Here is a 26,969-nt window from a genome sequence, read left to right as displayed (position 1 = left end):
AATGGATTTTGATAAGAAAGCCCAGCAACAATTATTCAATTCTCCTGTGGTGCCATCAAATAAAAGATTCATGTGCTGTCAGTGTAATGTATAGTCATGATAGATGTAAAGGATCCCATACCCTTAAAGGGAATCTGGGAGCAGGATTTCACCTCCCAAACTTTTTATGTGTGAATGTTGCTCCTTGAAAGATAAGTCCGGCAATACCTTAACATGACCAGTCCGTTCCTCTGTTACAAAAAAATCAGTGTTTGAATTGATGTGCAATAAGATTGAAGATATATTGCAGATCTGAAGTCTCCATCACTCCAGATCTATTTCCCACCCAGCACTGCCTCATTTTGCTCTATGCAATGTCACTTCAGGAAAGGTCACCCCTTACCCCCACTCCTTCAGTATTTGAGGAGAATCTGTCAGCAAAATTTCACAACCCAAACTTTATGCACACATAACACTTTTGAAAGTCCAGCAATACATGGCCAGTCTGTTCCTCCATTACTTAGAAATCAATGTTTTAAATTATATGCAAATGAGATTGTAGATCTGACGCCTCTGTCACACCAGCTCTATCCCCCTTCTAGTGCCACATCCTCTTGCTTGACTGACAGCCTCTATGCTTTGTAACTTGAGGTAGAGGAGCCGTTCATCAAGCAGGAGGAGGCAGCGATACGAATAGAGCTGGAGTGACAGAAGCTTCTGATCTACAGCCTCTTTTGCATATCACTTCAAAAACTGATTTCTCAGTAATGGATGAACGGACAGACCATGTAAAGTTATTCCTGGGCTTGTCTTTAAAAATGATACATGCACATATAAATAATTTGGGATGTGACATATTCCCTTTAAGGCTGAAGTTGACCAAACATGCTTATTTATACTTATTAACACAGTCTGTCCAAAGTATGAGAGCAAATAGCCACCAAAATATCGCATTCCACAGAGCATCAATCTTAGGAAAAATGTTGAGCTGAGATCTTCCTACCCAGATCAAAACCAATTCATGTCTATTTGAAATCCGCCCTAATATCTATATGCACTTTCATGTTATATTTTTTTCTAATCATGGATTTCTCTACTTGTAATTAAATAATTTATTTACTCATTATAATATTGGTCTGACTTGCCTACCTTAATCTTATTTACCATGGCGTAACTACAAAGTTATGGGCCCTGGTGCAAACTTTCAAATGGGCCCCCCCCGCCAAAATATTTTCCACCCAAATCCACATCCTGCCCATGATCCTGCCCCATCTACCTCCACATTCTGCCCCATCTGTCTCCACATTCTACCCCATCTGTCTCCACATTCTGCCACATCTGTCTCCACATTCTGCCCCATCTGACTCCACATTCTGCCCCATCTGAATCCACATTCTGCCCCATCTGACTCTACATTCTGCCCCATCTGAATCCACATTCTGCCCCATCTGACTCTACATTCAGCCCCACCTGAATCCACATTCTGCCCCATCTGACTCCACATTCTGCCACATCTGTCTCCACATTCTGCCCCATCTGACTCCACATTCTGCCCCATCTGAATCCACATTCTGCCCCATCTGACTCCACATTCTGCCCCATCTGAATCCACATTCTGCCCCATCTGACTCCACATTCAGCCCCACCTGAATCCACATTCTGCCCCATCTGACTCCACATTCTGCCCCATCTGACTCCACATTCTGCCCCATCTGAATCCACATTCTTCCCCATCTGAATCCACATTCTGCCCCATCTGAATTCACATTCTGCCCCATCTGAATCCACATTCTGCCCCATCTGACTCCACATTCTGCCCCATCTGAATCCACATTCTGCCCCATCTGATGCCACATTCTGCCCCACCTGAATCCACATTCTGCCCCATCTGTCTCCGAATTCTGCCCCATTTGACTCCACATTCTGCCCATCTGAATACACATCTCACCGGAACAGCAGGAACTGGAAATCTGCTGCTGGCTGATACCAGAGAATACGAGCTGCACACAACCAGGACTGAACTGCTGTGGAGAGCAGAAGGAACTGTGGTGACGTCATCATCATGTGATCAGGAAGTGGAGCTGATAAATGGTGAAGGACCTATGATAATGATGACATCACCACAGGTCCTTCAGCTCTTCCCTTCTAACAGTTCAGGTGTCGGCTGCTGAGTTGATGTGTGTGCCCGGCAGGTCAGGTGGAGAGCAGGTCTGTCTTTTGCAGTCCGGGAGGAATCTCCGGCGCGGCAACAGTTTTGAACTTTTTGCTGATGTCGGCGTGCATCTGACCTGCCAGGCCCCTGACTCCCCTGGGCCTGGTCGCAGTGGAGACTGCTGCGACCATGGTAGTTACGCCCCTGCTCATTTAGATTCATTGTCCTTAAATCTAAATCATACCTGTAAATCTGTTTAGTGTAACTTGCTACTTATTGTTTCCTTGCTTGAACTGTGAGCCTCATTTTCAATGTACGATATTTAATTCAAAATTATTATTTTTCTTTAAGTTAGCAAATTAGACCTCATTTTTCCTAGGATCGCTTCTCTGGGAATTGTGTATAACGCTTATTTATATGTGGCCAATCACAAGAGATAGCTATTGGTTGAGCAAGTGAAAGTTCACTGCCCTCTTGTATATTGTATAATATTGGTGCATGCATTGCTTATCCATACTATACGTCCTGTTATTGCAAGAGTTTACCAAAAAATTCTGGCAAACCTCTAATACGTAAAAGTGAGAGGCATCTACCTACTTAGTGTTTTCCATAGTTATTATTGCTATACTAATTCATTCTCAGTACGTATCCGAACGTTTGAGCACCAGTTGTTATTTATATACTGATTTACCATGGAAAATTCAAAAGAAATCTTCACGGGTAATGCGGATGTACTGTAGCGTCTTGTGTTAGCGGTGCACACTCCGTGTCATACAGATACAGCACACATGGTGTTAAACATGTTTCTTTCATTAGAAGGGGTCCAGCATGCATTGCTGTATTAAACTTTAAGACTGCTGTGATATACTTCTATTCCCTGCAGCTGTTCTCCTGCATTTTATGAGGGGATTTAGGAATAGGCAGGCTCAAGCAGTTGGTCTAGACAGTGTTGATTTTGTTCTGATGAAATATGAGAGCTCATCTTTCAGCCTCTCCTTTCCTATTTGCGAAAGCTACCAGCATGGTTCATTTTGGGGCAAATGTTTTCTAGTCAGGCACAGTTTTGTAGGACTCAAGATTTGTAGATTACTTTATGATTTTAATTTCCTTTTGAAGTGGTTTCGCAGTGAAAACTTTTCATGGCTTTCCTTCATGTTTGTTGGTTCGGAGACTGGAAGAAAATCAAGCTTTACAATAACGTCAATGCCTTTCTTTACAGGTAATCAGCAGTATATCAGCACACGTCTTATATCTGGAATCCGTAATGTCTGTTTAAAGAAAAAGCCATCTTATATATACTGGTGAACAAAGAAGGAATAAAACTGATTGACTGACAAAATACTCAACTGCTTTGTTATCTTCTTTTTGTGTATTCTCCAAAGGAATAGTAAAATAAATGTAGAATCATTGTATGATCAGACTGACAGGATATTTTTTTATGATAGAAAACGACAGCTATTTTCCCTGCCCCCAAAAAAAGATTAAAACTAAATGTAATCCATTCTGATTGGGAATGTGAAACATGAAATGTCTTTAATAAGAAGAAAATCCATGTAAAAGAAATATCACCAGGAACATTGATTTTACCGAATAACTCTAAACCATTGAAAATGTTTTGTAGTTAAAGAGAACATGTCATGTGAAACAATCTATTAAACTGCAGCTGTGGCGTTAATCTGCAGCTTAACAGCCTTCTGAAACCGCCCAGTGCCCACACTGAAAGCACTATTGCCAGGAGGAAAATAACTTTATTCCTTCCTGCAGCCTCCAGCTTTCAGTCATAAAGGAGCGGCTTCAGTCACCACTTACCGTAAGTATTGAGCGATGGCTGTAACCATGCCCCAACACTGACTGACAGCTGGTTCAGCACTATTGCACTGCAGAACCATCTGTCAGTCAGTGCTGGGGCATGGTTACAGCCACCACTCACTATGCACTGAGCAGTGACTGAAGTCACATCTTTCATATGAGTGAAAGCCTGAGGCTGTCGGGTGGAAAAAAGTTAATTTCCTTCCAGTTGCCAGACTTTCAGCGCAGGCACCAGGCTTCAGAATGCTATTAATCTGCAGATTAACCAAATATCTGCAGGCTAATAATGTTTTTTCACGTAACAGATTTCCTTTAAAATGGGGTTTCTGTTCAGAATTTTCATGTCTTGTCTTGGGACTCTCTCTCTAGAGGACCTGTCCTATGTTGCATTACAGTTATGATAGTGAAGCAACTGACTCGGGAAAATAGGTAACACATGAAAAACTGCAACTGACCCTGCTGGTTCCTGAACAGCCTACATATCCTTACCCCGAAGTCTGTAGTAGTTCCTACATAAGTTGAGATGGCACTAAACACAGACTAGACAATCTCAACTCAGAGCTCTGCTGCCTCAAAGGCTGTTGAGCCCTTGACATTTCTCCTAAAGGACTGGAAGGCAGAGCAGAGTGCAAACTACCTACATAAGGGAAAGTGTGCTGGAATAGAAGAGATCTCAGAGTGAGTAAAATAAGCCACAAAATAAAAAATGAAGGAATAAATACTTACTGTTAAAGAATATGTTGCTTGTTTTTCCAAAAAGAAACAGAAGATAAGTGCAGAGTAAAGAACATAAAGAGCAGAAAGCTAAACCCTAGCTAGTCTTTCACTGACTGGCTTAAGCTACAGGAGTATGGCTGGACATCCAATAGAGATTATCATCAGCAGGAAATACCAGCAGGGAGAAAGTATATAAATCCGTACCAAAAAGGTGATAGGGCAGACACATGAGAAAATGAAAACCGTAAGAAGACTTAAGCAAATGTAAAGGCCCCTTCACATTAAGCGACGCTGCAGCGATACCGACAACGATCCGGATCGCTGCAGCGTCGCTGTTTGGTCGCTGGAGAGCTGTCACACGGACAGCTCTCCAGCGACCAACGATCCCGAAGTCCCCGGGTAACCAGGGTAAACATCGGGTAACTAAGCGCTGGGCCGCGCTTAGTAACCCGATGTTTACCCTGGTTACCAGCGTAAAAGTAAAAAAAAAAAAACAGTACATACTTACCTACCGCTGTCTGTGCCCGGCGCTCTGCTTCTCTGCACTCCTCCTGTACTGGCTGTGAGCACAGCGGCCGGAAAGCAGAGCGGTGACGTCACCGCTCTGCTTTCCGGCTGACCGACGCTCACAGCCAGTACAGGAGGAGTGCAGAGCACAGCGCCGGGGACAGACAGCGGTAGGTAAGTATGTAGTGTTTGTTTTTTTTTACTTTTACGCTGGTAACCAGGGTAAACATCGGGTTACTAAGCGCGGCCCTGCGCTTAGTTACCCGATGTTTACCCTGGTTACGAGTGAAGACATCGCTGGATCGGTGTCACACACGCCGATCCAGCGATGTCCACGGGAGATCCAGCGACGAAATAAAGTTCTGGACTTTGTTCAGCGACCAACGATTTCCCAGCAGGGGCCTGATCGTTGGTCGCTGTCACACATAACGATTTCCTTAACGATATCATTGCTACGTCACAAAAAACAACGATATCGTTAACGATATAGCTATGTGTGAAGGTACCTTAAAGAGATCGACATATTGATCTGCTACCCATTGCTGACATCAGTGCTGTACATAATGTGATGTGTAATCTGAATAATGTTTTGCATCTTGTGTACATATTGTGTCATGTGAAGTGTAATATGTTTGCCTATGTATAATGAATGTATTAATGTGAGCAATATACAGTACAGGATGTGATAGTATAAGATAAGCATTATAAGTGTAAGAGGCTTAATGTATAGAGATGTTTTACATTGTTAGTATGAAGCTGTAGTCTACCCAACCACAGGTAGCTGCAGAGACAAGGAGAGTAATTATACTATTAATGTTTGGGAACAGCCCACAGTGGGAGTGCCTAGTAACAGGGAAGGCAGATTATTTACTGAATAGAATGAGTGGGAAGTTGGAGAGCAACAAGTGTGCAGTGCTGCCAAAGGGTGATCCACAGCTAGAAGGAGATAGGAATTGACAGAAGAGACAAAGTGGCCTTCCACATGAAAGGAGTCTTTGAATAGGATGGTGTGTAATGAGAAACCATGAGGTTTATAAACACCAAAGTTAAGGACCTAAAGAGGACTGAGACTGTAGGATTTGTGAGGGTCTTGAGTGGTAGATCCAGAAAGTCCGTAGTGATAGGATGTGGAGCTGCTGAGCAGGTGTAGAGAAATTTGCTGAATTGTGCTGTGGCAACAATCTAGGCTGTGACAAAGTATGGTGAAACAGTGTGCTATGTTGGCACTGGAATAGAAAACAGTGGAAGGAAACAATGTCTGTGAAAAGGCTTCTTGCTGTGAAGAAACATGCTTAAGATTGTGTGCTCGCTATTCCTTGTACATAACGCTTACTACGTTCAGTAAAGTTCCCATGTTTGCACGGAGGTCTCCTTCATTGATCTGTGAAAGTCATGGTCCTGGTCAGCCAAGGTGGACTTCACAGGCGCAGGGCCCTCACAACACCATCATCAACACATAGCCAGGACCCACAAAATGGAACAGAAGCATTTCAGCTCCGATGAGCCTTATTCATGGTTGTTTTGACAGTGTGAACAAGCCCGACTTTGAGACTAGATGGATTGTGGCTACATCAACTCTTCTTTTCCCTTTCTCCGCTTGTTTCCATTGTGTTTGGTGGTGCCAGAGATGCACCTGTTGTGCTCGGACTTTCAGGTGATGCCCAAACATGCCATAATCTCTGCCTTCAGTTTATTGTACTCCTTGGCATCCTGCAGGGCAAGGTCGCAGTATGCTTGCAGCAGTTTCCCCATAAAGTATGGAGCTTTTCTCTCAAATACAGTCAGAATATCCTTAATGTAGTCTTCCAGAGCCATCTCCCTGACTTAGACAGTTTCTGCCAGGTGAGCTATCTGCTGCTGATCTTGCTGATTTTGCTGCTGCTGAACCTGCTGTAACTGCTGCTGATGCTGCTATTATAACTGCAGCCGCCACTCCTGCTGCTGTTGAAACTGCTAGATAAGGACTTTGTTAGTCTCCTGTTGGGACTACTGCTGCTGCAACTGCAGATTGACTTAGATCAGTTACTTATAAGCAATGTTGTAGCTGTCTTTACCCAGGACATTTAATCTTTATGCTGCAATTACATGTGTTCTCTGGAATTTTACACCCACATTTCAACCACCAATTGTAGGGAGTCACTCTCTCTTGTAGCTATTAGACCTTAGGTATCAATAACACAGGCAATGCAGTTTTGGTACAAACATGTACAGTTTTTATTGCTTTCCACAGGTGGCCCAGCACCAAAACAAACTCTTAAACATAAATCCCTAGCCTTGTCCAGGCACTATCTAAACAGTTCAGACCCTGGCTACTCACACACAGTTGAGCTAGTCCCAGCTCGGTCAAAGAAAACAGCTTTTGTCCATAGCAACCACTGATATTTGTGGTTTTCTGTGCGCAACCTATGCAGACTCTTCTCAACGAGGGATTCTGGCCTATCTCTCTCTTCAGCTCCAGGGTAAATCCAGTCTGGTCAGCTTCCTTAAACTGACTGACTAAGGAGAACAGCTAGCCTAGTCATATACAGGGCTAGCTAGGCGATATAATCAGAGCATGCAGAGCTAGAATTTAACCCTAGCCTGCCTAGCTTTGCTACATGGTATACATGTCTTTGTATAGATATATACACATTTGTGTATTTCTGTATACATGTTTGTATTTAGCTATATACATAGCTGTATACATGCCTTTACGTAATTGTATACATGTCGGTGTATACCTGTATATATCTGTATACATATTGGCATATATCTGTAGACATGTCTATGTATCTGTATACATGTGTTTACATCTGTATGCTTATCTTTGTATAGCTGTATACACATCTGTGGGCAGCAAGGTAGCTTAGTGGCTAGCACTATTGCTTTGTAGTTCAGGGTTCAAATCTCATCATGGACAACATATGCAATAAGTTTGCGTGTTTGCATAGGTTTTCTCTCACACTCCAAAGACATACTGATAAGGAATTTAGATTGAAAGCCCCAATGGGGACAGTGATGATAATATCTGTAAAGTGTTGTGGAATATGATGGCACTATATAAGCAATGGATGATAATAATAATAATAATAATAACATATCTGTGTATAATGATATGGCCAAATGGGTCATACTTTTGAAGTTTGTCAGGTGAATAGGGTCCTACAAATACATTTGACATAAGCATTGGGAGGTTAACTGGTGAATATAGTAAACTCAGATGGCAAAGTCTATTTAATATGTGTGAATGTGTGGGGGAGGGCACAATTTGCCTTCTCTGTCTAGGACACTAGTTTGTCCCATTTCTGCATTCATCAAAGGTCATTCTACACTTCCAGCTTCAGATAATTGATAATGCAAGACTGGCATTACCAGTGCATTATCTAGCTTGGAATGACTGGAAGTCCTTTTGGGTTCCCTAGGTAATTACCCAGTTTTCCTACTTTTATGTCAGCCTTGCACGCAGACTTGTAATTAGAAGACTAAGAGTCCAAACTGCACATATTTGACACAAACTTCCTCGGTTTTGATAGTCCAGGCTAACAAGTGTGGATGAAAATGTATTGAACTTTGAAGTAAAAAGCCTTCACACATTTACAATACATATGGATTCTGAAGCAATGTAAATGTTTCATTTTGGCATTTTTGGAGTTACACTTTTGCCAAACAGGCTTACATTTGGAAAACATCAGAAATGCTCCCTTTAGGACTAAAACTAATACATTAATCCCAGTTTCCCCTATAAATTTAAAGTTGAGAGATAAAATCTCACTGTCTGCTCTAGGCAACTTCTTCAGATTTTATTAATCTAGAGTTTATACATAAAATCTAAACCCTGTGTCCATATGTGAGTTATGAAACTCCCTAAGAATGTGAATTTTGCTGGTTTCCTGGGATTGTTTTTAGACCAACAGGAAATAATTATGTTTACGGTAACTTGTACAGTGCTGGACTTGGGTGTCAAGGGGCTAGCATACATTCACTCTGGGGGCTTACGGTTTGGCTACAGGCAAAAAATGATGTTGGCCGCATTCACACATCTACCTGAGCCTCTGTATAATAATACACAGGGTAATTTGCTAAATGAATTATAAGATTCTGTTTTGTCTGGCTGTCAGAAAATAATGACACAAGCAATTTTAAGTTAATTTTAACACATATCCCCCCCAAAATTTAACACTTAAAGAATGAAGATGCATTTTTTATATCAACGTAATCATATTGACCTGGATAATCTTATTGGCAGGCCAAAAATCAATTCAGGTATCGTCTATCTGGGATTTGTCTCCCTTATCAAAAACTGTAAACCACTTGTCCTGCCTGATACTTTAATCATACTGTATTCACATTTTCTCCCATTTCTTATACTGTTTTAACATAAATGTCTGAGCAATCTGAATGCCTGGATTATTATGCATTTTTTGCAGTTGCAAAAGAGACAGCTGCTGATCTAAGCACACACAGATGTTACCACTTCCCTTCTCCCTAATACAGTAAGGGGGACAGATGCTGAATGTGGCTGCAGTGCACTCTGAACTAAAATATTGAAAAACTATACTTAGAGTATATAGATTACATTCAGAGATGCATATTATATGGCCAGGTACATTATCTTGAAAGTCAATTGGCCAAGTCTTATTTTCCATTTGTCTGAACAGAAAAAATCACAGCATATACTACTTAAATCTAATTTTGGGGGATGGTCTCCACTGTTCAAAGACAATGGGTTCATGAAAAATGGAGTACATGTTAGATGCCCAAGCAAGGTAGTAGTGGACGAGCTTCTGTTCCCACTAGCTTTGGCATCCTACAGACATCTCGTGTCCCAGTCGCGGTGTGCTGTTGTGTGTATGGTGCATCACACTTTAGGGTTGCATGCCTCTTCTTTTCCTCTACCCAGGAATCTCTCTTCTGGAACCAGCACAGCAATTAATCCATGAGACACGACACGAGGATCATAAAAACAACCAAACTTTCACTTGGTGAATAGCAGTATGTACTACAGTATTTACAGGCAGATGTAGAGGATAAGGCCCGACGTCTTGTCATCTTTTCCAGAGGTACCGGATATAACTTAAGCCCTGGTTCTAAAGGTACCGTCACACTAGACGATATCGCTAGCGATCCGTGACGTTGCAGCGTCCTCGCTAGCGATATCGTCCAGTGTGACAGGCAGCAGCGATCAGGCCCCTGCTGTGCTGTCGCTGGTCGGGGAAGAAAGTCCAGAACTTTATTTCGTCGCTGGACTCCCTGCAGACATCGCTGAATCGGTGTGTGTGACACCGATTCAGCGATGTCTTCACTGGTAACCAGGGTAAACATCGGGTAACTAAGCGCAGGGCCGCGCTTAGTAACCCGATGTTTACCCTGGTTACCATCGTAAAAAAACAAACAGTACATACTTACATTCAGCTGTCTGTCCCTTGCTGTCTGGTTCCTGCACTGACTGCTGGCCGCAAAGTGAAAGTGAAAGCACAGCACAGCGGTGAGTCACACAGCGGTGACTCACCGCTGTGGCTGTGGTGTGCTCTGCTTTCACTTTGCGGCCAGCAGTCAGTGCAGCAAACAGACGGCAAGGGACAGACAGCTGAATGTAAGTATGTACTGTTTGTTTTTTTAGGATGGTAACCAGGGTAAACATCGGGTTACTAAGCGCAGCCCTGCGCTTAGTTACCCGATGTTTACCCTGGTTACCGGGGACTTCGGGATCGTTGGTCGCTGGAGAGCTGTCTGTGTGACAGCTCTCCAGCGACCAAACAGCGACGCTGCAGCGATCCGGATCGTTGTCGGTATCGCTGCAGCGTCGCTAAGTGTGACGGTACCTTAAGTATAGGTAGAATGTCCCTCTTACTGTCTTTCCAAGTCTTAGAGAGTCTTCTTCACCACTAGCAGTATATTCAGATTGCAATACCTTCCACATCACGTAGTCTGAGTCAATCTTTCCCTGTAGCTTCACAGGCTGAGTTCACCCCAGGTCCCCGACATCCATCTCAAGGTTGCTCCAGGCCATTTAGACAAAATCACATGGAAGGGTATTTTCGGTGATTCACTGCCCCGAGTATTAGGCCCACGTTGTTCCTAGCATAATTATGACCCAGGCCTGAAACTTCACTCATTGCTGTCCACACACTGGTCCTGTCACTTCCTAAACCTGCTACCAACTTTCAGTTCCTCCTCCTAAACTGGGCCGGCCACTACAGTTAACCCTGACTCAGCTAACTGCAGTCCCAGTGGGTATCATCCCTTTATCACATACATAAACATCAAATGAATTTAACCCGTGGATTGTCAGGGAGCAAATCCATCAGCCCCAATCACTGCTACACACAGTAGAACACAAAATTGATGAAACTTGGAAGGAACTTTGTCCATTTTTCATTGGTAAAACACAGATCAGTTTTACATTGTTTTTCTGAAAATAGCTTTTATTCACTTGTCCTGGCTCCAGCACCAGGCGTTGCATCCTCTCTCTATTGCATAGCTATCTTATGTGCACTTCTGACATCATGATGCTGTAAGGAGGAAGAACTGGGGGAAAAAATGAGGAGCCGGACTAACCTCATGACCTGGGTAGGATGGGCAAGATAAAAGCGTGCGGCAGTTTGACGTGAACTAGCAGCAGCGCACAGCCTGGTGAGCAGTGTGCTCCGTCCCCTGAGTACCGGTGCAACGACAGGTTGCGTTGGTTGGTACCCACCATCTCCAGTGGGGCCGCTAAGAGTACTGCAAACAATAAGAGGAGAGAGTGCTGAGCACCGGACAGAATCGTGCAGCCTTCCCTGCCAGTGACTTTGCACCCATTCCCGATTGACACTGGAAGTGCCACGGCCTTGTTTGCTTCAGCCGCATGTGTTTATGGTCTAGGGGTTCAGTGGAAGGTGCTGAAGTCCGACTGCTGCCGCCAGAAGACGGACCATCATTTAAAGGACCCCATCTGAGGACATCTCCCCGGATGCTTCCAGTGCTGCAACCCTTGTGGGATCACCTGCTGAGGAGAAGCAGAAAGGACATGATAAGTTCCTTGCCTGGACTATTGTTTTACTTTCATTTTTCTTATTAACCATTTACCTTCCTACAATGAGTGAATACCCTGTTCTATTAAATTGTTACATTTGGTTAACCCTTAGTCTGTCTTCTGTCTGTCACTGCTTCCTGCTATCTGCTTACACTGCCAGGCATTGTATGATGTGATGACATTTGAGTTCTCAGGTACTTGGCACTTATGTTGCTACTGTGGACAGAATCTCTGCAATTCAAGAACTTTCTGATTAACCCACTTTTGCTATATTGCTTGATAGCTCTGCAATTATATCGTCCTACTCATTTACCCTAGTTGCTGTGACTTCAACTCAGTTACACCATTTGCCAAAATTTCAATTTGCTACATCTAATGCTGTAACTTCAACATTTTTTTAATATCATAATAACATAATCTCAGCAGTAGGATATAGCTACTAAACCAGAACTGTCACTTAAGGAGGAGTTTCTGCCCCCTAGCACCAAGGATGTAAAAAGGCTAGAAAGCTGTGTGACACAAGTTTGAGGATAACCTTTTACATTTATTTACAGGTTATGTACACTAGATTCCTTGATAGGATCTTGATCCAGGGAACTAGTCTGATTGCCGTATGTGGAGTCGGGAAGGATTTTTTTTTCCCGAATATGGAGCTTACTCTTTGTCACATGGGTTTTTTTGCCTTACTCTGGACCAACATGTTAGGGCAAGTTGGGTTATTATACAGGTTGAACTAGATGGACTTAAAGTCTTCCTTCAACTTTAAAAACTATGTTACTATGTTATTGTGACTCCTGAATGTTACCTGAATTCTGAAAATTGCTTGACAGAGTGTTCAATAAACTATGCCCCTGTGCAATGCAGGAAACTTGTGCGTCTGTTACATACTTTGCAGTTGGAAATAATATCTGAGTACATAATGCACCTTACAACCTCCACAGAAGTGCACTGAAGTCCTGTGGCTCCTTACTAAGATGCAGGGCTGTATGGCATCTGTGCACTACTGTACAAGCACAGTTTGCATTTGTGAGGATACTCAGGTAGAAAAGGTGGACCCACTAGTCCATGACGACGATCCCCCCACGGACGAGCTGACCAGATAGACCTCCCCCTATACAGGAAGAGTTAGGGGCAGGACCGTGAGGGACTATCGCCACGGAAGCTGGGGGACCAAGACGGGAAAAAGGGGAGAAGCAAATGGAGACTCAGGACCAGAGGAGTAGAAGAGAAACTAAAGGTACCTTCACACTAAACGATATCGCTAGCAATCCGTGACGTTGCAGCGTCCTCGTTAGCGATATCGTTTAGTTTGACACGCAGCAGCGATCAGAATCCTGCTGTGATGTCGTTGGTCGGGGCTAGAGGGCCAGACCTTTCTTTGGTCGCTGGCTCTCCCGCTGACATCGCTGAATCGGTGTGTGTGACACCGATTCAGCGATGTCTTCGCTGGTAACCAGGGTAAACATCGGGTTACTAAGCGCATGGCCGCGCTTAGTAACCCAATGTTTACCCTGGTTACCTTCCTAAAATTAAAAAAAACAAACGCTACATACTTACCTACCGCTGTCTGTCCCCGGCACTTTGCTTCTCTGCTCTGGCTGTGAGCGCTGGGCAGCCGGAAAGCAGAGCGGTGACGTCACCGCTCTGCTTTCCGGCCGCTGTGCTCACAGCCAGAGCAGAGAAGCACAGCGCCGGGGACAGACAGCGGAAGGTAAGTATGTAGTGGTTGTTTTTTTACTTTTAGGATGGTAACCAGGGTAAACATCAGGTTACTAAGCGCGGCCCTGCGCTTAGTAACCCGATGTTTACCCTGGTTACCGGCATCGTTGGTCGCTGGAGAGCGGTCTGTGTGACAGCTCTCCAGCGACCAAACAGCGACGCTGCAGCAATCCGGATCGTTGTCTGGATCGCTGCAGCGTCATTTAGTGTGAAGGTACCTTAAGACTGGCAGGAACAGAAGAGACACAGGACAGACGGAGTACCGCAGGGACTCGGGACAGATGGGCACTGCAGAGACACAGGGACTGCAGGGAGACAGGGACTGCTGGAACACAGAGGCTGCAGAGACACAGGAGCTGCAGGAACACAGGAACTGCAGGGCGACAGGGACTGCAGGGACACAGAGGCTGCAGAGACACAGGGACTGCAGGAACACAGGAACTGCAGGGCGACAGGGACTGCAGGGAGACAGAGGCTGCAGAGACACAGGGACCATAGAAACACAGGAACTGCAGGGACTGATGTAGGTTCTGCGGAGAGACAACAGAGCACAAAATCAGAGAACCAGTAGATGCACAGAATACACGTGCGGCCAGGAGCACTTGAGAAGCACAAGTGATCATCAGGCACAGGGGTGAGGTGCAGACAGGAAGATATAGTAGCGCTGCGCCTTACTTCCGGGGGAAGAAGATCCTCCAAGATGATAGAGAGGACAGGACAGAAAGTGCCAGCAAGGATTATAGGTGCGCACATTCAGAACAGAACCTGGCGTGTGTTCGCACCCGACAAGCAGCAGAGGCCGGGATCGAGCGCTGAAGAGAGGACGCCGCAGGAGAGCCACGCCGGGACACCGGGGACATGTAAGTATAACCGGGTGCGGAAGGCGGCAGCGGAGGCGTCATGACAGCATTATGCATGAGCCTTAACAGCTGTAAAATTTTGAGAAAGTGTCCATAAAACAGGACTAGATCTTAGAGATGGAATTACATATTCTGTATACTCGAGTATAAACCGACCCGAGTATAAGCCGAGATCCCTTATTTTGCCACAAAAAACTGGGAAAACTTATTGACTCAAGTATAAGCCTAGGGTGGAAAATGCAGCAGCTACGGGTAAATGTCAAAAATAAAAATAGGTACCAATAAAAGTAAAATTAATTGAGACATAAGTAAGTTAAGTGTTTTTGAATACCCATATTACATAGTAACATAGTAACATAGTTAGTAAGGCCGAAAAAAGACATTTGTCCATCCAGTTCAGCCTATATTCCATCATAATAAATACCCAGATCTACGTCCTTCTACAGAACCTAATAATTGTATGATACAATATTGTTCTGCTCCAGGAAGACATCCAGGCCTCTCTTGAACCCCTCGACTGAGTTCGCCATCACCACCTCCTCAGGCAAGCAATTCCAGATTCTCACTGCCCTAACAGTAAAGAATCCTCTTCTATGTTGGTGGAAAAACCTTCTCTCCTCCAGACGCAAAGAATGCCCCCTTGTGCCCGTCACCTTCCTTGGTATAAACAGATCCTCAGCGAGATATTTGTATTGTCCCCTTATATACTTATACATGGTTATTAGATCGCCCCTCAGTCGTCTTTTTTCTAGACTAAATAATCCTAATTTCGCTAATCTATCTGGGTATTGTAGTTCTCCCATCCCTTTTATTAATTTTGTTGCCCTCCTTTGTACTCTCTCTAGTTCCATTATATCCTTCCTGAGCACCGGTGCCCAAAACTGGACACAGTACTCCATGTGCGGTCTAACTAGGGATTTGTACAGAGGCAGTATAATGCTCTCATCATGTGTATCCAGACCTCTTTTAATGCACCCCATGATCCTGTTTGCCTTGGCAGCTGCTGCCTGGCACTGGCTGCTCCAGGTAAGTTTATCATTAACTAGGATCCCCAAGTCCTTCTCCCTGTCAGATTTACCCAGTGGTTTCCCGTTCAGTGTGTAATGGTGATATTGATTCCCTCTTCCCATGTGTATAACCTTACATTTATCATTGTTAAACCTCATCTGCCACCTTTCAGCCCAAGTTTCCAACTTATCCAGATCCATCTGTAGCAGAATACTATCTTCTCTTGTATTAACTGCTTTACATAGTTTTGTATCATCTGCAAATATCGATATTTTACTGTGTAAACCTTCTACCAGATCATTAATGAATATGTTGAAGAGAACAGGTCCCAATACTGACCCCTGCGGTACCCCACTGGTCACAGCGACCCAGTTAGAGACTATACCATTTATAACCACCCTCTGCTTTCTATCACTAAGCCAGTTACTAACCCATTTACACACATTTTCCCCCAGACCAAGCATTCTCATTTTGTGTACCAACCTCTTGTGCGGCACGGTATCAAACGCTTTGGAAAAATCGAGATATACCACGTCCAATGACTCACCGTGGTCCAGTCTATAGCTTACCTCTTCATAAAAACTGATTAGATTGGTTTGACAGGAGCGATTTCTCATAAACCCATGCTGATATGGAGTTGAACAGTTATTCTCATTGAGATAATCCAGAATAACATCCCTCAGAAACCCTTCAAATATTTTACCAACAATAGAGGTTAGACTTACTGGCCTATAATTTCCAGGTTCACTTTTAGAGCCCTTTTTGAATATTGGCACCACATTTGCTATGCGCCAGTCCTGCGGAACAGACCCTGTCGCTATAGAGTCACTAAAAATAAGAAATAATGGTTTATCTATTACATTACTTAGTTCTCTTAGTACTCGTGGGAGTATGCCATCCGGACCCGGAGATTTATCTATTTTAATCTTATTTAGCCGGTTTCGCACCTCTTCTTGGGTTAGATTGGTGACCCTTAATATAGGGTTTTCATTGTTTCTTGGGATTTCACCTAGCATTTCATTTTCCACCGTGAATACCGTGGAGAAGAAGGTGTTTAATATGTTAGCTTTTTCCTCGTCATCTACAACCATTCTTTCCTCACTATTTTTTAAGGGGCCTACATTTTCAGTTTTTATTCTTTTACTATTGATATAGTTGAAGAACAGTTTGGGATTAGTTTTACTCTCCTTAGCAATGTGCTTCTCTGTTTCCTTTTTGGCAGCTTTAATTAGTTTTTTAGATAAAGTATTTTTCTCCCTATAGTTTTTTAGAGCTTCAATGGTGCCATCCTGCTTTAGTAGTGCAAATGCTTTCTTTTTACTGTTAATTGCCTGTCTTACTTCTTTGTTTAGCCACATTGGGTTTTGCCTATTTCTAGTCCTTTTATTCCCACAAGGTATAAACCGCTTACACTGCCTATTTAGGATGTTCTTAAACATTTCCCATTTATTATCTGTATTCTCATTTCTGAGGATATTGTCCCAGTCTACCAGATTAAGGGCATCTCTAAGCTGTTCAAACTTTGCCTTCCTAAAGTTCAATGTTTTTGTGACTCCCTGACAAGTCCCCCTAGTGAAAGACAGGTGAAACTGCACAATATTGTGGTCGCTATTTCCTAAATGCCCAACCACCTGCAGATTTGTTATTCTGTCAGGTCTATTAGATAGTATTAGGTCTAAAAGTGCTGCTCCTCTGGTTGGATTCTGCACCAATTGTGAAAGATAATTTTTCTTGGTTATTAGCAGAAACCTGTTGCCTTTATGGGTTTCACAGGTTTCTGTTTCCCAGTTAATATCCGGGTAGTTAAAGTCCCCCATAACCAGGACCTCATTATGGGTTGCAGCTTCATCTATCTGCTTTAGAAGTAGACTTTCCATGCTTTCTGTTATATTTGGGGGTTTGTAACAGACCCCAATGAGAATTTTGTTACCATTTTTCCCTCCATGAATTTCAACCCATATGGACTCGACATCCTCATTCCCTTCGCTAATATCCTCCCTTAAAGTGGATTTTAGACAAGACTTTACATAGAGACAAACCCCTCCTCCTCTCCGATTTTTACGATCCTTTCTAAACAGACTGTAACCCTGTAAGTTAACTGCCCAGTCATAGCTTTCATCTAACCATGTCTCGGTTATTCCCACTATGTCAAAGTTACCTGTAGATATTTCTGCTTCTAGTTCTTCCATCTTGTTTGTCAGGCTTCTGGCGTTTGCGAGCATGCAGTTTAGAGGATTTTGTTTTGTTCCAATCTCCTCACTGTGGATTGTTTTAGAAATGTTCTTACCTCCCTTCTGAGTATGTTTTCCTGGGTCGTCTTTGTTCGAGTCTAATGTTTTTCTTCCCGTCCCCTCTTCTTCTAGTTTAACGCCCTCCTGATGAGTGTAGCGAGTCTTCTGGCGAATGTGTGTTTCCCAGGTTTGTTGAGGTGTAGTCCGTCTCTGGCGAGGAGTCCATCATACCAGTAATTCACACCGTGGTCCAGGAATCCAAATCCTTGTTGTCTGCACCATCGTCTTAGCCAGTTGTTTGCATCAAGGATCCTGTTCCATCTCCTGGTGCCATGCCCGTCTACTGGAAGGATAGAAGAAAAAACTACCTGTGCATCCAGTTCCTTTACTTTCTTCCCCAACTCTTCAAAGTCCTTGCAGATTGTCGGTAGGTCCTTCCTTGCCGTGTCATTGGTGCCAACATGTATCAGAAGAAATGGGTGGACGTCCTTGGAGCTGAAGAGCTTTGGTATCCTATCGGTCACATCCTTGATCATCGCACCTGGAAGGCAGCATACTTCTCTTGCAGTTATGTCCGGTCTGCAGATGGCTGCTTCGGTGCCTCTCAGTAGTGAGTCTCCCACCACCACCACTCTTCGTTGCTTCTTGGCTGTACTTTTTGCTGTCACTTGTTGCTGTGTGCCCTTTTCTTTTTTGCTTGCTGGTATTGCTTCATTCTTAGGTGTGCCATCTTCATCCTCTACAAAGATTTGATATCGGTTCTTCAGTTGTGTGGTTGGTGATTTCTCCATGGTCTTCTTGCTTCTTTTGGTCACATGCTTCCACTCATCTGCTTTTGGAGGTTCTCTGACACTTTTTGCACCTTCTGTGACCAGTAGAGATGCTTCTGTTCTGTCTAGAAAGTCTTCATTCTCTTTGATGAGTTTCAAAGTTGCTATTCTTTCTTCCAGACCCAGCACCTTTTCTTCTAAAAGGGCCACTAGTCTACACTTCTGACAGGTGAAATTGGATTCTTCTTCTGGTCGATCTGTGAACATGTAGCACATGCTGCAGCTCACCATGTAGGTTGTCACATCTGCCATGTTGCTCCTAGATCCTGCTGACTTGCTGTGTGTTTTCCTTCTTGTGTGATCTACTCAGCCAAGCTCTCTTGCAATAATGTCCTACAGGCAAAAATTCGCGCGCCGTAAGGCGCGCAGTTTGGTGATGCTTTCGAAGCAGCTGGTCCCGGCTGTACCCAACGATCTTCTAGCTTAGGGAGACTTCGCTTCTCCCAGAAGGCACCTGGAATATGCAAATTAGCCTCCTGAAGCTTGAATCCCTGGTTTGGTGATGCTTTCGAAGCAGCTGGTCCCGGCTGTACCCAACGATCTTCTAGCTTAGGGAGACTTCGCTTCTCCCAGAAGGCACCTGGAATATGCAAATTAGCCTCCTGAAGCTTGAATCCCTGGTTTGGTGATGCTTTCGAAGCAGCTGGTCCCGGCTGTACCCAACGATCTCCTAGCTTAGGGAGACTTCGCTTCTCCCAGAAGGCACCTGGAATATGCAAATTAGCCTCCTGAAGCTTGAAGCCCTGGTTTGGTGATGCTTTCGAAGCAGCTGGTCCCGGCTGTACCCAACGATCTTCTAGCTTAGGGAGACTTCGCTTCTCCCAGAAGGCACCTGGAATATGCAAATTAGCCTCCTGAAGCTTGAAGCCCTGGTTTGGTGATGCTTTCGAAGCAGCTGGTCCCGGCTGTACCCAACGATCTTCTAGCTTAGGGAGACTTCGCTTCTCCCAGAAGGCACCTGGAATATGCAAATTAGCCTCCTGAAGCTTGAATCCCTGGTTTGGTGATGCTTTCGAAGCAGCTGGTCCCGGCTGTACCCAACGATCTTCTAGCTTAGGGAGACTTCGCTTCTCCCAGAAGGCACCTGGAATATGCAAATTAGCCTCCTGAAGCTTGAATCAGGAGCCCCATATAATGCTCTATACAGTACATGATGGGCCCCGTAAGATGCTCCATATTAAAATATGCCCCATATAATGCTGCACAAAGGTTAACAATGGCCCCATAAGATGCTCCATAGAAAATGTACCCCATATACTGCTGCTTAAAGGTTGATTATTGCCCCATAAGATGCTCCATAGAGACATTTGCCTCATACAATGCTGCATAAAGGTTAATAAGGGCCCCAAATGATACTCCATACAGACATTTGCCCCATATAATGCTGCACAAATGCTGATTATGGCCCCATAAGATGCTCTATTGAGACATTTGCCCCATATAATGCTGCATAAAGGTTAATAAGGGCCCCATAAGATGCTCCATAGAGACATTTGCCTCATACAATGCTGCATAAAGGTGAATAAGGGCCCCATAAGATGCTCCATACAGACATTTGCCCCATGTAATGCTGCACAAATGCTGATTATGGCCCCATAAGATGCTCCATTGAGACATTTGACCCATATAATGCTGCATAAAGGTTAATAAGAGCCCCATAAGATGCTCCATACAGACATTTTCCCCATACAATGCTGCACAAATGCTGATTATGGTCTCATAAGATGCTCCATAGCAACATTTGCCCCATATGCTGTTGCTGCAATTTAAAAAAAAACATGACATACTCACCTTTCGTCGCTAAGGCCCCCAGGACTTGCAATATTCACTTCTCCGTGTTCCACCACCAGGCATCGCTCTGTCTTCCGCGTCCTCTGCAGTGACTGTTCAGGCAGAGGGCGGTGCGCACTATGCACGTCATCGCACCCTCTGACCTAAACAGTGCCTGCAGAGGACGCAGAAAACAGAGCAGCGCCCGGCAGTGGAATGGGGGACAGATGAATATCTCGCAATGCTCACCATCCCAATTATACTCACCTGCTCCCGGCACTGTCCCTGCTTCTTTCTTACAGATGGTCTCCGGGCGCTGACAGCTTCTTCCACCATTGAGCGGTCACTGGTACCGCTCATTACAGTAATATATATGTGGCTCCACCCCTATGGGAGTGGAGTCGTGTCCATATTCATTAATGTAATGAGCGGTATCATGTGACCGCTCAACACAGGAAGAAGCTCTCAGCACTTGGAGGCCATCAGAGATGCAGGGACCTCGCCAGGAGCAGGTGAGTATGTGACAGCAGCCGCTTCCCCTTCCCCGCCGACATTGACTCAAGTATAAGCCAAGAGGGGCACTTTCAGCCTAAAGAAATGGGCTGAAAAACTTGTCTTATACTCAAGTATATACGGTAGTTATTTCAATCCTACCATATCTACCAAGCAAGGAATATGAGTTTCTAAAGTATCTCAATGCTAAACACACCCATTGTAATTCTTTGTCTTCTCTTTAATTTTCATTGTGACTGTGCAATGTTCTATTCATAACTATATTTAAGCTGGCCATTTGTTTAATTCAGACAAATTTAATATTAAAATATGCTTTCCAGGGATAGGAAAATTTATGACAAGATTCTATGCTGCAACCAAATACATTTGATAAGTCATTTATTATTTATAGTAGTAAAAACATGATTGCTTCTAGCAAGACTTCGCTTTTGTTCATTGTGGAAACTCTGTGGATTAAAAAATGATATTTCTTGAATAATTTCTATTACCATGAGAATGTTCTTCATGTTTCAGACATTGATAAATATTTAGAATTTTTAATCTTCATTTCTCCTGGTCTTCTAAACATATATATTTATGTTTTGTAAGTGAAATATATGGATACAATTTGTGTTTTGAGCAACTAATCTCTTATATATAAAAGTTGTAAACATTTTTTAAAGACTTGAAATGACTTTCGGTCTCCATTCAATCTTTTAATACAGGAAGATGATAGAGTAGATTGGGGAATTGACCTCTCTACTGGGCAACAGGTCTTCCGTCTTTATGGATGACCAGAAGTGGTGAAGGTAAAACATTTGTTGAGCTTCTCCAGCATGTAGATGACATTTGACACAGTAAATGAATCAGCAAAAATGGAGATTTTACCAAAGCAGACTGGAAACAAGAAACTGCAGAATGAGTGCAGAAATTTGTGAAGAGGGCAGCTTCTTGATCCACATTTTGATGGTTGGATTCCTGTGGTGTTGTCCTGCATGAAAACATAAAACTGGACATAATCAAGAAGGAGCAGCCAAGCCAGCAAATATGAGCAATTGCAAGGGCCTTTTTTGATATTGATATGGTACGTTGCGCTGTAACAGGTGCACCAGGAAATCAGCAGAAGACATGTTTCAAGGTGAAGGCTTTTTGGGACCACCAAAACAGGCAAAACAGACTTTGTTGAGCTCCGCTAATGGTTAGGCCTTGCTGTACTTTATGAGGGAGCCTGTCGGAGTTAGATGCTCCTGATTCATTAAGAGTAGAGATGAGTGGTGTTCGAGTCGAACTGTTCGCCATTTTCAAATTCAAGCTGTTTTGGGCGGTGTTCGAGTCGTTTGACGAACTTGAACAATTTGCTTAAAATTCACCTGTTCAAGTTTCTGTTCAATAACTGTTCGTTCACCAAAAGCCTAACTAGATTTGCACATTAAAACTGTTTATCATTGTTAATAGACTGTTTCAGTGTATAGTGGGCGGGGGGGGGGGGCAGGGGATAGATCTGTGCTGAAATAATGCCGATCTCCATTTTTTTTTCCCCGCATTTACAGTGGGGCGGTGCAGTCTCTCAGCCTTTCAGCAGTCCACACACACACACAGCAATGTGAATGTGATGCACACAAGCAAGGGCATGTGTCATTGGCTGTGTATGTCACATGTCCTTGCCCTATAAAAAACAGCCATTTGCCCAATCGCCACCATTTCCTCACTGCTGCAGCTTAGTGTTAGATGGCACCGCTGCTGCTGTGGGCGCTATACAGTCTAAGAATGTTTTTTGGAGCAAATTTTCAGAGAGATAGGTTTAGGGAGTCGGGACTAGTTGTAATATCAGCCCTTTTCAGGGTAGGTTACAGCAGTTCATAGCACTGTTTGCCAGGCAGGTCTGTGCCAGTGCTGTGCAAGTGTTTGTCACAGCATTTGGTGTAATCTATCTCAGCCAATCCTTTTGGGCTAGTAGCATTGTCTGATAGTCATCTGAGTAGCCCGCCTGTGAAACTAGCTACATCGCCTGTGTATCTCAATTTTTACTGCATCTAACCCAGTTAATAGTTTTGGGCCTAGGAGCAGTGTTTGCACGTCAGCAGAGTAGCCCACCTGTAAAACTAACTACACCGCCTGTGTATCTCAATTTTTACTGCATCTAACCCAGTTAATAGTTTTGGGCCTAGGAGCAGTGTCTGCACGTCAGCAGAGTAGCCCACCTGTAAAACTAACTATACCGCCTGTGTATCTCAATTTTTACTGCATCTAAACCAGTTAACAGTTTTCGGCCTAGGAGCAGTGTCTGCATGTCAGCAGTGTAGCCCACCTGTGAAAGTAACTATACCGCCTGTTGTGAATTCTGTGGCTGAGTTCACTTCTGTGGTCACAAGTGGTATTGCAGTCTCTGGGCTTCCTCCCTCAGGTGTTTTGGTGAGCTCGTTGGCTGCCTTGCTATTTAGCTCCACCTGAGTCTGTCTTCCTTGCTCCTTGTCAATGTTCCAGTGTTGGATCTGAGCTACTGCATCTTTCCTTTGGCCTGCTGCTCTGCTAGATAAGTGCTTCTAGTTTGTTTTCTGTTTTTTCTGTCCAGCTTGCTATTAACTTTTGCTGGAAGCTCTGAGAAGCAAAGGGTTGCACCGCCGTGCTGTTAGTTCGGCACGGTGGGTCTTTTTGCCCCTTTGCGTGGTTTTCGTTTTAGGGTTTTTTGTAGACTGCATAGTTCTCTTTGCTATCCTCGCTCTGTCTAGAATATCGGGCCTCACTTTGCTGAATCTATTTCATTCCTACGTTTGTCTTTTCAGCTTGCTAACAGTCATTATATGTGGGGGGCTGCCTATTCCTTTGGGGTATTTCTCTGAGGTAAGTCAGGCTTGTATTTCTATCTTCAGGCTAGTCAGCTCCTCAGGCAGTGCCGAGTTGCATAGGTAGTGGTAGGCGCAATCCACTGCTGCTTATAGTTGTGTGAGGATAGATCAGGTACTGCAGTCTACAGAGATTCCACGTCTCAGAGCTCGTCCTATTGTTTTTGGTTATTGCCAGATCTCTGTATGTGCGCTGATTACTGCACGCTGTGTTGCCTGATTGCCAGCCATAACAGTACAAGGAGCCAAACCAATGATTCCCAATAGAGGGAAAAAAGAAATCCTGACAGCATTTTTTTTTCTTAGCTCTGTCTTCAGTCTTTTTTTTCCCCTAGACATTAGAGTGCTTCAGGACACAGCTGTGGACATGGATATTCAGGCTCTGTGCTCCTCAATGGATAATCTCGTTGTAAATGTACAAAAGATTCAAGATACTATTGATCAGAAATCGATGCTAGAACCAAGAATTCCGATTCCTGATTTGTTTTTTGGTGACAGAACTAAGTTCCTGAGCTTCAGAAATAATTGTAAGCTATTTTTGGCCTTGAAACCTCATTCTTCTGGTAATCCTATTCAACAGGTTTTGATTATTATTTCTTTTTTGCGTGGCGACCCACAGGACTGGGCGTTTTCTCTTGCACCAGGAGATTCTGCATTGAGTAATGTTGATGCATTTTTCCAGGCGCTGGGATTGCTTTACGATGAGCCTAATTCAGTGGATCAGGCTGAGAAAAATCTGCTGGCTTTATGCCAGGGTCAGGATGATGTAGAAGTATATTGTCAGAAATTTAGGAAGTGGTCAGTACTCACTCTGTGGAATGAATCTGCACTAGCGGCTTTGTTCAGAAAGGGTCTCTCTGAAGCTCTTAAGGATGTAATGGTGGGATTTCCTATGCCTGCTGGTTTGAATGAGTCTATGTCCTTGGCCATTCAGATCGGTCGTCGCTTGCGCGAGCGTAAATCTGTGCACCATCTGGCGGTATTGTCTGAGAGTAAACCTGAGCCTATGCAGTGCGACAGGACTATGACTAAAGTAGAACGGCAAGAACACAGACGTCTGAACAGACTGTGTTTCTATTGTGGTGATTCTACTCATGCTATTTCTAATTGTCCTAAACGCACTAGGCGGTTCGATAGCTCTGCCGTTATTGGTACTGTACAGTCCAAATTCCTTTTGTCCATTACCTTAATGTGCTCTTTGTCATCGTATTCTGTCATGGCGTTTGTGGATTCAGGCGCTGCCCTGAATCTGATGGATTTGGATTATGCTAAACGTTGTGGATTTTTCTTGGAGCCTTTGCGGTGTCCTATTCCGTTGAGAGGAATTGATGCTACACCTTTGGCCAAGAATAAGCCTCAGTACTGGGCCCAGCTGACCATGTGCATGGCTCCTGCACATCAGGAAGTTATTCGCTTTCTGGTACTGCATAATTTGCATGATGTGGTCGTGTTGGGGTTGCCATGGCTACAAACCCATAATCCAGTATTAGATTGGAACTCTATGTCGGTATCCAGCTGGGGTTGTCAGGGGGTACATGGTGATGTTCCATTTTTGTCTATTTCGTCATCCATTCCTTCTGACATCCCAGAGTTCTTGTCGGACTTTCAGGATGTATTTGAAGAGTCCAAGTCTGATGCCCTACCTCCGCATAGGAATTGTGATTGTGCTATCGATTTGATTCCTGGTAGTAAATTCCCTAAGGGTCGTTTATTTAATTTGTCCGTACCTGAACACACCGCTATGCGCAGTTATGTGAAGGAGTCCCTGGAGAAGGGACATATTCGCCCATCGTCGTCACCATTGGGAGCAGGGTTCTTTTTTGTAGCCAAGAAGGATGGTTCGCTAAGACCGTGTATTGATTACCGCCTTCTTAATAAGATCACTGTTAAGTTTCAGTATCCCTTGCCATTGATTTCTGACTTGTTTGCTCGGATTAAGGGGGCTAGTTGGTTTACTAAGATTGATCTTCGTGGTGCGTATAATCTGGTGAGAATCAGGCAGGGAGATGAATGGAAAACGGCATTTAATACGCCCGAGGGTCATTTTGAGTATCTGGTGATGCCGTTCAGACTTGCCAATGCTCCATCTGTTTTTCAGTCTTTTATGCATGACATTTTCCGTGAGTATCTGGATAAATTCTTGATTGTTTACTTGGATGATATTTTGATCTTCTCTGATGATTGGGAGTCTCATGTGAAGCAAGTCAGAATGGTTTTCCAGGTCCTGCGTGCTAATTCCTTGTTCGTGAAGGGATCAAAGTGTCTCTTCGGTGTGCAGAAAGTTTCATTTTTGGGGTTCATCTTTTCCCCTTCTACTATCGAGATGGATCCGGTTAAGGTTCAGGCCATCCAGGATTGGACTCAGCCGACATCTCTAAAAAGTCTGCAGAAATTCCTGGGCTTTGCTAATTTTTATCGTCGCTTCATCTGTAATTTTTCTAGCATTGCCAGACCATTGACCGATTTGACCAAGAAGGGTGCTGATTTGGTTAATTGGTCTTCTGCTGCCGTGGAAGCTTTTCAGGAGTTGAAGCGTCGTTTTTGCTGTGCCCCTGTGTTGTGTCAACCTGATGTTTCTCTTCCGTTCCAGGTCGAGGTTGATGCTTCTGAGATTGGTGCAGGGGCGGTTTTGTCACAGAGAGGTTCTGGTTGCTCAGTGTTCAAACCATGTGCTTTCTTTTCCAGGAAATTTTCTGCTGCTGAGCGTAATTATGATGTGGGCAACCGAGAGTTGCTGGCCATGAAGTGGGCATTCGAGGAGTGGCGTCATTGGCTTGAGGGTGCTAAGCATCGCGTGGTGGTATTGACTGATCATAAGAACCTTACTTATCTTGAGTCTGCCAAGCGCTTGAATCCTAGACAGGCCCGTTGGTCGTTATTTTTTGCTCGTTTTGATTTTGTGATTTCATACCTTCCGGGCTCTAAAAATGTGAAGGCGGATGCTCTGTCTAGGAGTTTTGTGCCCGACTCTCCGGGGTTATCTGAGCCGGCGAGTATCCTCAAGGAAGGAGTCATTGTGTCTGCCATCTCCCCTGATTTGCGGAGAGTGTTGCAGAAA

Source organism: Ranitomeya imitator, chromosome 6 (assembly GCF_032444005.1).
Source record: "Ranitomeya imitator isolate aRanImi1 chromosome 6, aRanImi1.pri, whole genome shotgun sequence".
Classification (NCBI taxonomy): domain Eukaryota; kingdom Metazoa; phylum Chordata; class Amphibia; order Anura; family Dendrobatidae; genus Ranitomeya; species Ranitomeya imitator.
This window is presented reverse-complemented; position numbering follows the sequence as displayed.